Raw genomic sequence first — 17,004 nt, forward strand, 5'->3', positions numbered from 1 at the left:
CTGTACTTGCTGCGGGAAAGCACGATTCATACTACAAACACCAACCAGCAACGAAGGAGGCAGGCAGATCCAAAATCACCAACTACATTGCGTAATTCACACACAGCACCTTAACTCCGAGCGACTTTGGTCTCAGTAGAGTCTAGTCCACTTGCTGCAATTAAAGGAAAAGTTGTCTCCACGTCTTTCGGCGTCCTCTCTACTCCTACCCTTGGCGCTGCGAACCGCGACGCGCACTGGGTGACTGGTCCGGGAACACGGCTCCCCTTACAGAGGGAGTTCAGGTTCCGGGCGCGGAGGCCCCGCCAGCTTTCCAGGCTGGCGCGGTCACCGACCCCAAGCTGTGACCAAGCCGGCAGAGGGCGGGAAAGTGACGCGGAATTGATGGGGCGGGGTGGTGACTGCAGCCCAGGGACTGGAGCGCCTGGGGTACAGTGAGCGACAGCAGCTGCCGAGTCACAGGCTAGGAGAAGCGGGAGGGCGCGCTCCGGGCACCATCAGGGTGCTCACCTGCCGCCCGGACGCACGAAGGACGCAAGACTCGACTTGGGCCGCTCTTGCCAACCCTAGGGCCGCCTGTGGGAGGGGTAGAGGAAGGAGGGATGGATAGAAGGAAAGAAGGGAGGAAAAAAAGGGAAAGAAACAGTCCNGTGTATAAGAGACAGGGTAAGAGGAGCGCGGCGCCGGGGCCCCCGGACTCCCCAGTCCCGTCAGCCTGCCAAGGTCCCCCGGCACCGATGGTGGTCCCCGGGCCAGCAGACTCCAGGGATCCCAGATGCGGTGAAAGCAGCTGTCGGCCCCCTGGACTAACGAGCCTGCAAGGGTGGGATTTGTGTTGGGGGTGCCAGGAGCCTTCGCACCCTCGGGGAAGGCAGACTCCTCTGTGAAGAGGTCTTTGGGATTTTCACCTTTCCCGGGGCGAGAACTTGCGGAAGCTGTTAAGAGTTTTTCGTTGGTTTGCCATACGCCGCCGGCCCGGGGTTGAGCTCCAAGGTGTTAAGTCAGCCAGGGCTTTGGAGTGCCGCTGGCTGCCCTGCAGTGGACGCCCCTTCTCTGGGAGTACCCCAGTTGCCGGGTTCTGCAGGGATGCCTTCCTGGGGCGGATGCCGACGGCTTGGAAACTGAATTTAAGGCCAAATGTATCAAGCCTCCGCCGCACCTGCGAGAGGGATGGAGGTGGGGGTGAAATCGATCGCCTCCGCGACTCCTGCTTCAGGGCCAGGTACCCCCAGCCCTTGACATTTTCCTTGAGTTTTAATGAGTTTTAATGCGAGGTGGGGGACGGGATGGGGAAAAGGACTGCTGTTGCCGTAGGGTAGGTCCGCCAGCTCCCTGGCACTGCCGCGGGCCATCCCGTTCCCTCCCCAGTTTGACGTCTGGCGCTGTCATCTCTGTGCTTGTGAAGGGGCCACTTGTTGGGCGGCGGCGGGAGATGTCAATGAGAAAGCGACTGCTTTAACCTCCCACAGCTCCAAACCCCTTCCCCTGCCCAAAGGAAAGAAAAACCTTGAAATTTCTCCAAGGGAGGTGTGCGCGCATAATCCCCGCCCGAGGAGCTCGAAGCACAAATCCCCGGACTCCGCCTAGGCGGAGGACTAGGTGCGGAGAGGATGCGAAAACCGGGCAGGGGAATTAACGCGCCAAAGTAAAAGGAACCCGGGCTACATTCACGCTCAGTGAGTCCCCTCGGCCTGCACGCAGTGCCTACGGCGGTCTCCTACCCTTTCTTGGGTAGCACGGACACCAGTGAATTCCTCTCCGGGAATCTGCCCTCCTTGTTGGCGTGAAAGGATTCGCTCCCTTCACTGGTTGCGTTGCCTTCAAAATTCTGCCCCGCACTCCTTCCGAGAATTAAACCGGACAGTGCTAGTGGAGTGTTGGGAGACCATTTACCATCAGTTACCAGCACACAGAAGGTTACTGACGGAGGTTAACTGCTTTAAGGAACAAAAGCTACAAACCATGATAAAGTCTCTGTGAATAGGAAACAGAAGCTCATATAAAAAGGAAAACAGCACAAAATGGGACGTAGAAGCTCTAATTCTCATCGTCTAAGGAGTATTTCTGGGTTAGGCCTAAAATGCCTTTCATTAATTCTGAGTCTATTGTTGTAGACCTTTTAAAGCCCTATTATAAATGCATATACTGCGCAAAAGATGATGAATGGTTATTAGCTGATTAATTTCTGGGGAGAAGTCACGCCTGCCTGCAATTACTCCTCTGAAGCCTCCTAATGATTTTTATTATGTGGTGGAGGCTTCCTTGTTCTGATTTTGGGAGCGAAACCCTATCCGCTTTGTTCATTTGTCATTGTCTAGTCGCTGGGCTTTGATAATTTTTAGTGGTTCTTTGTGTAGGTTACTGAGAGGCAAACAACCTCCCAGCCAGCTCAGATGCCACCTGTGTGAGCTTAGGGTCGGCTCTGTTAAGGCTTTCCTTCTGATTTTTATTTTAAGAAAATTCATACCCATGTTCACTTGTTATTATTTCTTAGTGATGAAAGTGGGAGGTTTTGTTCTGTTCGGTTGTTTTAGATTGAGGATTTAAAATAATGATTCAGTAAAGAAGTCTTCCTCTGTGAGGCACCTTCAGAAATAATTCCAGGTTCAGCCTGTGTCGGCCTCTGGGATCCTAAACCGGGCCTTGTGCAATAGCAAAGCAGCCGGGACTGTTTCTTTCCCTTTTTTTCCTCCCTTCTTTCCTTCTATCCATCCCTCCTTCCTCTTCCTTGTAAAGCAAGGAGTAGTGAAAAATACATGGCTTTGGAATTCCACAGATTCCAATTCTTTTACTTACTAAATGTTTAACCTTGGGGGGATTCCCTAATTTTCTCTGCCTGTTTACTCTTTGGGACAGGGGGAGGTATCATCAATCTTTTGGGGTGATTAATTTAGTGAGAGAACATGTGAAAGTTTCTTGGTGTTTGAGTGTTGCTTTCTTATTTTCTTTATTAGATAGATTAATATTATTATTTTTTTTAAAGAGAAAGAGAGAGAGAGAGAGAGAGAGAGAGAGAGAGAGAATTTCAATATTTATTTTTCAGTTTTTGGCGGACACAACATCTTTATTTGTATGTGGTGCTGCTGAGGATCGAATCCAGGCCGCATGCATGCCAGGCGAGTGCGCTACAGCTTGAGCCAAATCCCCAGCCCGCGATTAATATTATTTTTAAAATAGCATCATCCACAGGTTGTATGTATGTGTGTGTGTGTGTGGGGGGGGGGTCCTGGGGATTGAACCTAGAGCCTTGCACTTCTAACCACACATATTGGCACTTTTGAAATATTTTATTGCCTCATTAATTTAAATCTGTTTTAGTTTTTCATAAGCAATAGTTGTAGAATGTGGGTGATCCTTACAACTTTAGAAAGATTTCAATTTACTAGTTGCCTTTGCTCTGTAGTTAAAGTCATTGTAAAGGAAGCCTCCACACTTATAGATATAGAGGAACCTCCTCTTTAGGGATGGAAACAAGTTTTAGTGTGTTCATTCATGTCCCTATCTCCAAAGAGAGGTATCATTAAAGTTTCTTAAGTACTTGATTTTAGAGTCTGTTTCTACATTGGTCTCCCAAGAAGATTTTCTTTGTGGTGTCTTTAGATATCTGGTAAGTTTTTAGGCTTTTTTTTTTATTTATTAGCATCGTCCAATATGATCAAATGTATTTATGCCAGTAAGTCTTTATCTACTTATTAAATAAAATTAACTTGCTCCCAGAAAAGTTTGAATAACACAAAAAGTAAATAGTTTATCTTCTTCATTCTGTTAACCAAGTTACTACCAAATTCTCATCCCTGTGTCCAGCTAAAATATCCAACATAAGATCTTTACAGGCTCTGTCACTGAAGACCGACTCTATGAGGGATGATTCTAGAAAAAAAAAAATGATGTGTATGTGTGTGTATACACAAGTATGCATGTTCATATAAATGTACACATATAACAATTTATATTTATTCTTAAAAAATTTTTTATCATCTGAACACTTGGGAAGGTATTAGTACTCTTCTTGAGTACTTCTAATTGTGTTTCTCTTTTAAATACATTATTGCCAAAACCATCCACAATGGCAACTGTGTTTGACAACTGGTCCTGGGGAGCAGAGTCCAGAGGCAGTGAAGTCTCTGTATCCTTTGACCCAGGCTGGGATCCAGGCCTCAGGCTTCCTAGCTGTATGACCTAGGATGAGTTATTTAATCTCTAGCCTCAGTTTCCTTGTCTCTAAATGGCATATATAGTAGTATTACCTCACAGGCAATGTGATGAGCTCCAAGTGAGATGCTTTAGGTAAAGGAGAGAGCCCAGAGCTTAATAAAAGTAGTCATGAATATCATCCTCATGTTGCTGCTGCTGCTCAGTGAATACCTCTCACCACCATTGCCTTGCTCCTAGGCTCCGTAGGAAACAGGAATCATTCTACATATTAGTATTTGTTTAGCAAACATTGGTGCCCTTTTGCACCAGGCACTGTTAAGAAACAGTTTCCCAGAGTAGGGGCAAGGTCCTAAGCCTCCAAATCTATGCTATTGTTTTGCAGCTCTGGCTGACAGCTGGGAGGACTGGCTTGCTCAAGGAGCTCAGTCACAGCCTTGAGGGGCCCTGGCCGCCCTCTCAAAGAAAGGTTACCTCCTCCTGCACAGAGGGGACAGACAGACCACTGCTGTGTCTCCTTAGCATCTCACTTCCTCCTGTCTCCTCACCCTAATCCTCTCTGCTCCTGGTGTTAAATTCTGTTCCCTGTTGAAAACTCAGTAGCGTCTGAACTTTGTGGCTTCACAACAGTCCTCTCTGCAGGGTTTCCTTCATGGTGGAGCCTGGGTAAGAGTTGCTAATGACGGAGAACCTTGATTTAAGCCTGTTTCATTTATTCCTCCTTCTTTCAACTGTGTCAGGGAATTACCTCCCTCTCTAGGAAAGCCTATGAGGTTCCTAAAAGGCACAGAAGGCTCACAGACATTTTTTTTCTTCTTTGAGAAGACAGTTTCAGGTTCTCTCTCTTCTCCTGCCCTAGACACTGTCCTCTCTGCATGGAGAGATGGTCGCCTTATGGGCCTGGGCGACTGCTGAGGTCACTTCTAGCTCTAAGAGTCTATGTTCATTTTCAGTCCTAAGTCTACTGCCTTTGCATTAAATGGGTCAGAGATGGGCTTAGAAGTTGCAGAAGGTCTCAGGGTGGGAAAAGCACTTCTGCAGGGGAAGGTTACTCCTGTGTTGGGAGGCCTTTCAGTAGTGAAAGCCACTCACTCTCTCCTCACAGGCATGACTGAGGAGCCTGGCGCTTCTGCAGTGAGCATGTGTGGAGCCTGACCTTTGACTAGTAGCTCAGTCTTTATTTACAGGACCGTTGTTTTATGGCTTTGTTTCTTTGCTGAGTGGCTTTTGTTTCACTAGATTGAGGTTTGTTTGATTTAGGACAGGTTATATTTGAATTTTTTTTTTTTTTTTTTTTGGTGGGGTTGGTGAATGGTGGTGGCCAGGGAGTAGCTCGGTGGTAGTATGTGTGTTCAACATGCATGAGGCCCTGGGTATGATACGCAGCTCCACCAAAAAATTAAAAAAGAAAGCCAGAGGTCACACAAAATCAGTTTTTCTTTCTTTCGTTATTTCTTTTAAAACTTACCTTTCAGGTTTATTTTATTTTCAGAATTATAAATTATTAATGTACAGATTAATAGAGTGCACTGTGACATTTCCGTACAAGTGCATGTCAAGTTTTGATAGTACCCACCCTCCCTATGACCCTCTCCTGCCTTCTCCTCTCTTCCCACTCCTCCCAGTTCTCTTCCCCTTCCCTTATCCTATTACTCCCTTTTCTACTTTTGCATTATCTTTCTTTTATAATTTTTTTGGTTTTTATATATGAGAGAAAACATGTGACACTTATCTTCCTGTGTTTTGGCTTATTTCTCTTAACAAGAGATCTTCTAGTTACATCCACCTTCCTGCAAATGGCATGATTAAAATCAATTTTTAACCTTTATCCAAATTGAGTTGAGCTAGAAGATTCTCCTCAGATCTCCTCAGGCACCAAACATCGATGTCACACAGTATTGACAGTCCGTTTTTGCTGTATGGTGAATTCACTATTTATTTTATGAAGTGTGTTGTGATTTGCACACAAACCTGTACTTTGTCTTCTCAGGACCCAGTGAACTATTAAAATGATTCGTTCTCTGTCCATGATCTGTGGATCCAGAAGAATCGCTTCACATTCTCCCTGAGAAAATAGATAGCCATGTGACTTGGCTGGCTTAAATATTTACTCACTGGGGAGATGGATCAGTTTGTGTGTATTTAATGCTGGGAAATATAGGCTCCGTCTTTATATTGGAAAATAAATGTGTGGGTCCTCTAAGTCGGGCCCTGCCAGCTGTTAAATAAACCTCCAAAAATTTTAATTCAACAAGAAAGCCATGTGTATGTGGGAGGAAAGGGTCATCAGACCACTGAGATTGTGGGAATTAAGTGAAAAGTCTTTGTTGTTTTTGGTAGCAGAACAACTTTGGGTTCATCATGGTCTCACTCTGTTAGTACAGAAGTTTATTTCCTGGGAGGCTTTTTAAAAAAAATTGTGGATAAATATAGGCAAAACAAAATTTACCATTTCAACTACTTCTAAGTTTACAGTCTGGTGGTATTAAATGCAATAACAGTGTTGGACAACCAGCCAACACCAGGGTCCATTCACAGGACTTTTTCATAATCCCACACTGAAACTCTATATCTATTAAACAGTAATTTCCAGTTCACCCTATTCCCAGTAATGGTTAACCTTTATTCTGGTTTTCTCTCTGTGAATTGGATCACTCTATGGTTCCTCATGTTAAGTAGAATCATATAATATTTGTCCTTTTGCGACTGGCTTATTGTTCTTAGCATAAAGCCTTCAAGGTTCATCCATGTTGTCACATGCTCCAGAATTTCCTTCTCCTGCAGGGTGAATAGTATTCTATACCCGACGTTTGTGTATCCATTCAGCTAAACGATGCCTGCTCTGGTTTGTCTGTCTTTGAGGATTGGGAATAATGCTGCTGCCGACCTGAACATGTAGGAATCTGTTTGCTGATGTGATTTTTCGAGCTCTAGAGAAATGTATCTTTCATAAATTAGATGGATGGAGACGTGTGGTATTTAATTCCATACTTTGCTCCAAAACTGCTGGGAGAGAACTTGGGGGACTACAGGAGAATGGCTATATTGGAGACCTGTGAGGGACAGCCTTGTGCCTTCTTTTCAAGCTGCTCTTAGTAAGCCGACAGGTTGGTCTCTCTATCACCCAACTGGCCTGCCATGGAGTTGACAGCTGCTATGTGCCAGGGCAGGTGTGACAGCTTGGGATACATGGCTTCAGTACCTGGCCATCTGCACAGACCACAACTGCCTGTGGAGAGGATATATCAGGGTGGACAAAAAATAAAAATAAAAAATAAAAAAAATCCTAAACTTCCTTCTAGAGTTCAAAAAAAGTTTTAATTGAATACTTAGGTGTCAGATTATTTTCCACCTTAAGGTAGAATCCATGGCTTTAAAACTAGACTCTAATAAAGAAAATGTGGCACATATACACAATGGAATATTACTCAGCCATAAAGAGAAATGAGATTATGGCATTTGCCAGTAATGGGATGGAACTGGAGGCTATCATGCTAAGTGAAATAAGCCAATCCCCTAAAACCAAAGGCTGAATGTTCTCTCTGATATGTAAATGCTAACACACAGTGCGGTGGGGTGGGCAGTGGAGGTTCACCGGATTGGGCAGGGGTGAATAGGGATAAGAGAGGGGGATGGGAATGGAAAAGACAGTAGAATGAATCACACATAACTTTCCTATGTTCATTTATGAAAACACGACCAGTGTTAACTCCATATCATGTACAATCACAAGAACGGGAAGTTATACTCTATGTATGAGTAATATGTCAAAATACATTCTACTGTCACGTGTAACTAAAAAGAACACATTAAAAAATATAATAAAGAAATAAATTCAATTGCTGAAAAACACAACACTAACAAAAGACAATCTAAGGCTCCAAGGCAGAAGGTCAGTTGTAGACTGCAGCATGGCTGAGTTGCCAACTGTTGTATCCCCCTAAGAGTGTGTGGCAGCTTAAAGCCAGGAGCCTGTTGGAATTATATGTCAGTGGGTCATGTTAGAAACCGCTTAACCTGTATTTTCTTGGGGAGGTGGGGGTGGATACCTGGGAAATGAACTGTATTTTCTAGAAAACAAAGGTATGTGATATGAGTTTATACTCATAAGTGCCCTAAAAATTAGCCAAATGGGAATTTGCTCATTTGAAAAGCAGGATTTGGGGGCTGGGTTTGTAGCTCAGTGGAAAAGTGCTTGCCTAGCACATGAGAGGACCTGGGTTTGATCCTTGGCACCACATAAAAATAAATAAATTAAATACAAGTATTGCGTCCATCTACAACTTAAAAAATAAAAATAAAATTTAAAAATGAGAGTAGGGTTTTATTTATTTATTTATTTATTAAGATTTTATTTTATTCCATACTGGGAATTGAACCCAGGACCTCGTGCCTGTTAGACAAATGCTCTATCACTGAGCTACATCCCCAGCCCAGGGTTTTCTTAAAAAAAAAAAAAAATCTTCAACCTAAAGTACCACGGTCCCTGAGTGTCCCTTCCTCTTTCCAACCTCAAGCTAATCACAACCACAGAACGGCTCCTGGGGCTAACATAGCTAATCGGGCCATGTGACACTTTGAGCAGCTCTACATGTTTAAGATAATTTACAATTTTTTTATAGTCTTATGCTTCCTCCGTTATAGAGAGAAAAGTAAATATTCTCTCAAAGGTCAGTGTGAGAACGTCAGGCCTCGTGAATGGCGACCTAACTGGCACTTAACATGTCCTGAATCTTTGAGATCAATTGGACCAAGACTATTTAAAGCAAAAGAACACTGGCGGACCCTACATCTTAGTTAGGGATTGTTGTCATACTTGGAGTTCTGTCATGACACTTCCTGTCTCCTGGGTTGTTCCCAGGGTGGAGGCCCCTCCCACCAACCCTTACAAAGTCTGAAAAAACTGAGGCAGCCGCCAGTCAGATGTCCCTAAGACGTGTAAGGGTTGCACTCCGTGTGCCAGCTACCTGTCTGTGCTAGTGAACAGAGAGAGCCTGTCCCCAGGTGGCTCACTCACATTTGGGTGACAAATGGGAGAGACAAGGATATATAATGAATAAGAAAATGATACAGCACGCTCTGAGACATGCTGGGAAGACGAGCAAGCTGCAGTGTCAATAGAGGGGTCACCCCTAAGCGCCCAGAAGAGAGGGTGGCCCAGGAAGATCTGCAGAGTGTACCAGGCAGAGGGGACAGAAAACTTGGACAGGTCCTGAGGTGGGAGTGCCTGGCTTGTCTGATGAGCAGAGGGGGCTGTGACTTGAGTGAGTGGGGGAGGGAGGGAGAAGGAAAAGAGGAAAGCAGAGTGGGGTGGGGGATCCTGCAGGACCTCCCAGGCTGTGTAAGGACTTTGGCTTTGACTTTGTGTGAGCTGGAGAGGGAGGGTGCCAGATGTTGCTCTTTGAAGAGATGAGATCTAACTAGGGTCCTTGTTGCTTTGTGAAGGCCAGCAGCAGGTAGGCTAGGACTGGGGTGGGGGTTGGGAAGGACGCTCCTGGGCAGGGATACCAGGTAAGAGGCTAGACCAGGAGAGCTGTGATGGAAGCTTCCAGCAGAGCAGCAGCCTTGGGGGTTCAGATGGGGGACGGGGGTGGGGGGGGGGTAGGGGAGGGCAGGTTATGGGACTAGATAGATAGAGATGTAAATTTGATTTGATAGATTTTAAAGGCATCAGGATTTCCAGACAGATTGGGTGTGGCTTAAGAGAGGGGCCAAAGATAACCTGGCAGAGCCTGGGTTGCAAAGAGAAATCTGAATCTTGGAATGCCATAAATTCAGTGGGCTGCATTCAGATGGCTGGCCATAGATCATAAAGAAGCTCCTCAGAAGTAGACATATAAGGTTTTGTTCAGAGAGTCCCATCTGTGTTTATCATCAGTGTGTCTTCCTAGTTTGGCAGGGCGAGAGGTTGTTAGAAAAAGGGGATGGTTTGCAGGGAGCACAGACCTGTCCTTTTATTGGCGGGAGGGTGCTCTGCAGGCGGTCCACGGGCACCGAGGAGGGAGGCAGCCCTGCAAGACAACCCCCCCCTTCCACAACTCCAAGGTACTGCTCTTTGCCAATTGGAAAGACAAGCTCTTCCCAACCCCTCAGAAATAAGGGGCGCTCCCTCCCCCATCTCCATTCACATGAGCCTTTAAGGCAAAACTTGTGAGACAGAGTTCGGGTGCGATGTAGGTCCTTGTAAATATTGGTTTTTTTTTTGGCTTTGGGCAGTAGTGGGGATTGAGCCCAGGGATGCTCTACCACCAAGCTACAGCCCCCTCCCCCTTTTATTTTATATTTTGAGACAGGGTCTCATTAAGTTGCCCAGGCTGGCCCCCAGCTGTGGAGTGCCAGGACTGACTACAAAGTCCACAGAGTTTGTTAGTCATCTAAAGATACTGGCTTTCTGGTGGCCTCATGATTTTCTTTCACCCAATGATTCCATAATTATTTATTGGATACCCACTACTCTCCAGGCCCTGTGCCAGTACTAGTGGCAGATACAATGTTGAACAAAACCAGCATGGTGGTTCCCTACACGGAGTTCTCAGGGTTGTTGGGGTGGGGAGAGAAGAATAAATGTTGAACAAAATAGTGAGCAAGAGGGAAGTTGATTTTGATATATGCTACGTGGATGAAGCATTATGCTGATGAAGATATTGTGCTAAGTGAAATAAGCCAGACACAAAATAAGTAAATATTGCATGAGTCTACTTACCTGAGATGCCTAGAATAACCAGACTTGTAGAGACAGAAAGTTGAACAGTGGTCACTAGGTGCTGGGGAATATGGGGAGTTATTCAATGGATACAGAGTTTCAGTTTGGAAAGATGAAAAAGTTCTGGAGATGGATAGTGGTGGCAGTGGCATCACAACCAACTTTTTAAAATGGTTTAAATGGTAAATTTTATGTTGCATGTTTTTGGGCAGTGCTGGGGATTGAACCCAGGGCCTTGTGCATGCAAGGCAAGCTCTCTACCAACTGGGCTACATGGCCCACCCCTGTTGTATGTTTTAAACCACAATGAAATGGTCCAGGAGAGTCTCTTGGAGGAGGCTATGCTTGAGACCTAAGGATGAGAAGGCATCTGTCCAAGGACAGTTGGTGGGGGAATTATGTGCAAGACCCTGAAGAGGTTGATGCTTAGTGCTGTGTTCTGAGAACTATGTGGAGGCCAGAATGGCTGGGGTGCAGGGAGCAGGCTGAGGAGCACGGATGAGGCCCGGCCAAGTTGTGGAGGATCCGATGGACGCCATTAATAGATTTTTAAGCAGTGGAATGATATAATTTGGTTTCTGGTTTGGGGTGATAAACAAGAGTATGTCGTGGAGAATGGATTGGGGTGGGAACAAGACAGGAAGTGGGGAGGATAACAGTGCGGAGGCTGCTGTGGCATGTGGAAGAACTCCTGGGGGCTTGGGCTGGGAGGATGGGAGTGGACTGAGAAGTGGAGGGTAGGAGTTAACCCAGCTCCTGTGCATGCCGGGCAGGCACAGATGTGGACTCTTAGCCTTGATGATGGGTTAAGTCTGAAAACCTAAAAGAAGTGTCCGGTGATGCTCACGACTCAGGACCATTCTTTCCCATAATGTGTATTGGGTGACCTGCTGCTTTTATTCAGAGTGTGCTTCCTTTCCATGTTCACACTAGCTGGTCCACCCTGTAGGGTAGGGATTGACTGGTCTCTGTTTTCTAACAGTGGAACTATAACTTGCCTGAGGTCTCTGAACTAGTAATTGACAGAACCAGAAATTGCACTCAGGTCCCTAGACTTCCCAGGTAAGGGGTCTAGGAACACCTGAACGTTGCAAAATCCATCCAAGTGACCCAGAGTCAGGGTTGCCAGATATAGCAATTAAAAATACAGGACACACAATTAAGTTTGAATTTCAAGTTTAAAAGTGAACAGTTTTTTTGTTTTTGTTTTTGTTTTTTTGGTACCAGGGATTGAACCCAGGGATGCTTAACCACTGAGCTGCATCCCCAGCCCTTTTAATTTTTGATAAGTATGTCCAGTATGATATTTGGGACTGACACTAAAAATTATGTGTTGTGTATCTAAAAGTCAAATTTAACTGTGTGCTCTGTATTTTTTTCTGGTAACCCCACCCTGAAATGAAGTTTCGGAACATAAAACTGTGATTTGAGAACTCCCTCTTCTTATAAATAAGTCCTGAAACTTCTATGTATTTTGTTTTACTGGGGATTAGGAGAGGAGGATTGGCTTTCGTAGTCTCTCAGAATGATGATGTTATGATATTTTCCTGGTCTTCGAGGAGTATCTGTCATTTGTAACACTAATGCAGGTCCCCAGCCCTGCAAATATCAGCTCTGTGAGTCACTGAATGGTGGTTTGACTTTGGCTAAGAATACCAATTCTTCACATTTTTAGACCACTTTATAGTTTTAAAATTTGGGGAGTTGGCAGGATAGATGTTATTTCCCTGGAACACAGAAGAAACCCAAGGGAAAGCAATGTGTGGGTGGTGGGTGGACATTGGCAGGAACTGGGTGGGGTGCTCTTCCTACTTCTAGTTTAGTGATAAGCTGTCAATCTCTGAGCTGGAATCCCTTTGTGCTTCAAATGATGGACCTGATATTTCACAGCTCACCCTCCTGTTGTAATTTCATGGCTCCACATGATCTCATTCGTCATAAGCTTCCCGTATTTAAAACTTTCAGGGTGGAATTAATTTTAAGCACTGTAGGTTCAGATGACAAGGAAACATACAGCGATGTACAGTGGATTCTGTTTTATTTGTTTTGCATTTGCTTTTATTAATTATTTTTATTTCCACACAATGAATACTATAGTAGGTCCCCTTTTTAGATAAGGCCCTTTTCATTTAAAGGTTTTGTCCCCCTATTTTGAGAGATGATAAATCTTCAGAAAAAAACACCAACATTCATTTTCCTGATCATTGAGGTGTGACAAGCTTGAGAGTATTTTTAAAAGAAGAGATTTATTTTTGAAAGTTGAAAATAAGTGCACCAACACCTGTAATCCCAGCAGCTCAGGAGGCTGAGGCAGGAGGATAGAGAATTCAAAGCCAGTCTCAGCAAAAGTGAGCCTCTAAGCAACTCTATGAGACCCTGTCTCTAAATAAAATGCCCTGACACTAAATAAAATAGAGCTGGAGACATGACTCAGTGGTTGAATGCCCCTGAGTTCAATCCCTAATACACCAAAGGAAAAAAGAAAAAGAAAAATCAGTGAAGCCAAACTATCAGGAAGGTTTTTGAAACCAGTTTTGAAACAAGCTCAAGGCAAGGCAAGGACCAAGCCACCATGAGAGGAAATGTCACATTGTTGTACCCAGAGCCATACAACTTCAGTGATCCCAATAGACCTGCTTTTTATCAGGTGAAGTTTTATCAGATGAAGTTTTATCTTCTTATAGGTTTGTTTGTATGTGTCATAGGAAAATCAGTAAGCATGAAGTGGTTTTAAATGAACTTGGCACATAACTAAGAGTGTATAAAGATCAGTGACCAAGCTGGATGTGGTGGTACATTCCTGTAATTGCAGCTGCTTGGGAGGCTGAGGCAGGAGGATTGCAAGTTTGAGGCCAGTTTTCAGCAATTTAGACCCTGTCTCAAAGCTGAAAAATAAAGAAAAGACTAGGGATGTAGCTTAGTGCTAGAGTGCCCCTGGGTTCAATCCCCAGTACTATAAAAGAAAGAAGAAAAAAAAAATGAGCATTGCAAGAACTAAAGTACATTTTATTAGCAAAATTAAAATCTTGTTTGCCACTTTGCCTTAGGCACTGGGCAATGATTTCCAATCTAAAAAATTCTTAGAACTTAACAGGAATATTACAAAGTTGATTATCTTTAAACATTTATAAAAATAGTATTTCTATTATAACATCCTGTCAGGCATTCTTTGTATCCTATAGAATTTGTTTAAAGTGTAAGTTAGTTCTGGTGTTTTTTCTGTTCCAGAATGCCCCCAAATCAATTTGGTCCTTCATGTTTGGCTGCATTTTATCATCTTTACAAGAGGAGATAAAGATGAGAGTATCTCTTCTTTGAACTCAGTCAAATCTTGATTTTGTAACTGTCTTTGACATTTTTGGTTTCTAGTTTTCATAAATAATTAAAAGAACCAATTTCATTATTGAGATGAAGGGGCTCAGATAAGAAAATCCAGCAAAACCACAGCCTTGACGTCTCTGCCTGCATTAAACTTGCTGGCTCCTTCCTCCTCTGTCCCTGCCCTAACCTAACATGAGATCATGAGACTTTTGTTTAACTTCTTTGCTTGTTTTCCAGATTATCTCAGACACCACTTTTAGACCAACTCTGAGCATCCTGTGTTTGCAGGCATCTGTAGCAGTAATATAAAAAATTTCAGGGTTATTAATATTTAATAATTATTAATATTAATAGACATTAATATTAATAGATATTAATATTAAATGATTATTAAATATTAATAGGTAGGGGGAAAGGATTCAGTGCAAAAGGAATAAGGATAACAATAAAATGTTTGATTATAAAAATGTCATTGATAAAAAAGGAATGTTTTCACTACTGGGACAGAACATGCCTCCTCTGTCTCAGGGTCTCTGCACATACTGTGTTCTTTGCTGGTGACTGTCTTTCTCCTCCTTCCCTCTACCTGATGACCAGGTGTGACTACCTCCCAGAAGGCTTCCTGATTCTTGTCCTGATTCTTGTCCCTTTCAGGTCAAAGTGAGGGCCCTTCTTGTTTCAGTGGCTCTCTGGACAGTCCTGCCCTAGGATGATTGTTGCCATCTCAGGATGGTAGCTGGCTTTTATTTCCACATGCCAGTCTGGCTTGATCAGTGCCTAGGTCGTAGTTGCTTGGACTCTGGTTTTCAAAGTGTGTTCCCTGGACCAGCAACACTAATGTGATGGTGAACCACTCTGGACTCTCTGACTCAGAAGCTCTGGGGCAGGACGCAGCAATCTTTGTCTGTATGTATATGTTCACACCAGGCTGCCACCTCACGTAGCAGAGAACAGCACCTCAGTAGGGTTTACACCTCCTGCTGTTCTCCAGTCCCATATTAAATAGTGAGGTCAGAGACATCCCTTTTTCTACACTGGCATTAGCTGCTGTTATTAAATACATATGAGAGAGAAGACATTGAACAACTTTGAACCAACAACTGTTGGCTGTTTTTATAGTGACCTGGTAACAAAAAAGAATCCATTTTGGTCTAATTAGGTGTATGTTATGACTCTCATGCCTTCAATAAATGGCCAGAGGAGAATAACCAAGTTCTTGTACCTTATAACTTAGCAAAAGAGTCACAAACACACATAAACATTTACTTAGTAAAATAGTCTCGAACAAAAAATGGATTTGGCGTAACTTTTAGTATCTATTGTCATGCTTTAACATCTCTGGAAAAATGGATTCTTGTGACATTTTGGTTTCAGAGACTTATTTGCAATGGTGTACAGAAACTCTTAGACCATTCCTACTCTGAGCTATGAACACAGCTGGCCATGAAAACAGCTGGTACCTGTTCTGTCTTGAGTTGTTATTGGCAAAGCCAAGGGATAGAGAGTTTTCAAGATTTTGAGAGTATTTGGGGGTTAGTGTAATTCTAGTTGTTTCCTAATGCGATGGAGCAAAATCAAGCTTCAAACTTGGCCTGTCTCAGTCAATCAATTTTCGGTGCTTGTCCACAAAACCAGAACATGAGACATTCTAGTGATCCAGGAAGCTCTTACCCTGGTTTTGCTATGAGGTTTCTACAGGATCTAGTTTATTAAAGACATTTTGGTAAGGTATCCTTAACCTAACCAACCAGAGTTGATTTTGCCTTCCTGGGGACATTTTAGGTTGTCACTACTCAGGAGATGTTACTAACATCTAGTGGAAGGGACCAGGGATGCTGCTAAAATCCTACAATATGTCGGAGTTGAGAAATCCTGTCCTAAACCCTTAAAATGCTGGGGCCCCACAGGACTCATTGCCAACACATTTCTCACTCCATGCAGTGTACCTCCCATGTACCCCAAACCTACCCCATTGAGAAGTGAACCTCCACCCATTTTAGAAGGTAAGGCCTCTCCAGCTGATGCTTTCATGAGAAATCCTTTCATAAGAAATCTCCAAGGTCCGATGCTTCTACCTCCAGAAGACCTTGGCTCCAACCAATTACCCCTACCTCTGCTGCCCTCCATTAAGTTCAAGTCACCATCCTCCCTCCCTTCCCTGGACCATTCCAGTAGTCTCCTAACCAAGGTCTCCATTGCCACCCTGCCTCCTCCAACTCAGACTGCCAGTCGGATCCTGGGTCATGTCCACACCCAGCAGCAAAACCTTTTAGTGGCTCACCACTGCAGCGATGACAGCTCCGACCCCTGCCTCCTATTAACTCCATTCTTGTCCTCCTCAGCCTCAGTATGGAGCGTGGCAAGTCCTTCCCTGTGCCAGGAACTTCACATTTGTTGCTGTCTCACCTGAGACACTCTTCCACAGAACCTCCTCCTTATCTTTCACTTTTTGGCTTGTGTCAATTCTCAGAGTCTTCTCTGACCACTTCTGCTAGAGGAGGTCCTTCCTAAACCAGGCATGGTGGCACACACCTGTTATCCTAGCTTCTTGGGAGGCAGAAGCAGGAGGAAGATCACGAGTTCCATGCCAGCCAGGGCAGCTGAGCAAGACCCTATCTCAAAATAGGAGCGAAAAAGATAACCAAGGAGCTCCCTCCAAGTTTTTCTTATATTCATCAGAGTGTAACCCTTTATTTATTTGTTGGATTATTGGAATGCTGTTCCTGTGAGGTTGGACACTCCCTAAAGAGGGACCACATCGGTCTTGCTCACTGTAGCTCTGTGGCTGACGAAGACTGAGTCCTGCTGTTGGAATAATGTTGACATAA

At 44.2% G+C, this 17,004-nt stretch overlaps 1 protein-coding gene across 1 annotated transcript in view; it reads left to right on the forward strand.

The window, feature by feature from the left end:
• Positions 1-1,197: 1,197 nt before the first annotated feature.
• The window catches only part of Atp8b1 (ATPase phospholipid transporting 8B1), a 115,693-nt gene continuing 99,886 nt past the window's right edge, over positions 1,198-17,004 (forward strand). The window contains exon 1 of the mRNA XM_048806158.1: positions 1,198-1,222. The gene's annotated coding sequence lies outside the window, so the exon portion shown is untranslated. The remainder of the gene's footprint in view (positions 1,223-17,004) is intronic.

Source organism: Marmota marmota, unplaced genomic scaffold (genome assembly GCF_001458135.2).
Source record: "Marmota marmota marmota unplaced genomic scaffold, marMar, whole genome shotgun sequence".
Taxonomy (NCBI): domain Eukaryota; kingdom Metazoa; phylum Chordata; class Mammalia; order Rodentia; family Sciuridae; genus Marmota; species Marmota marmota.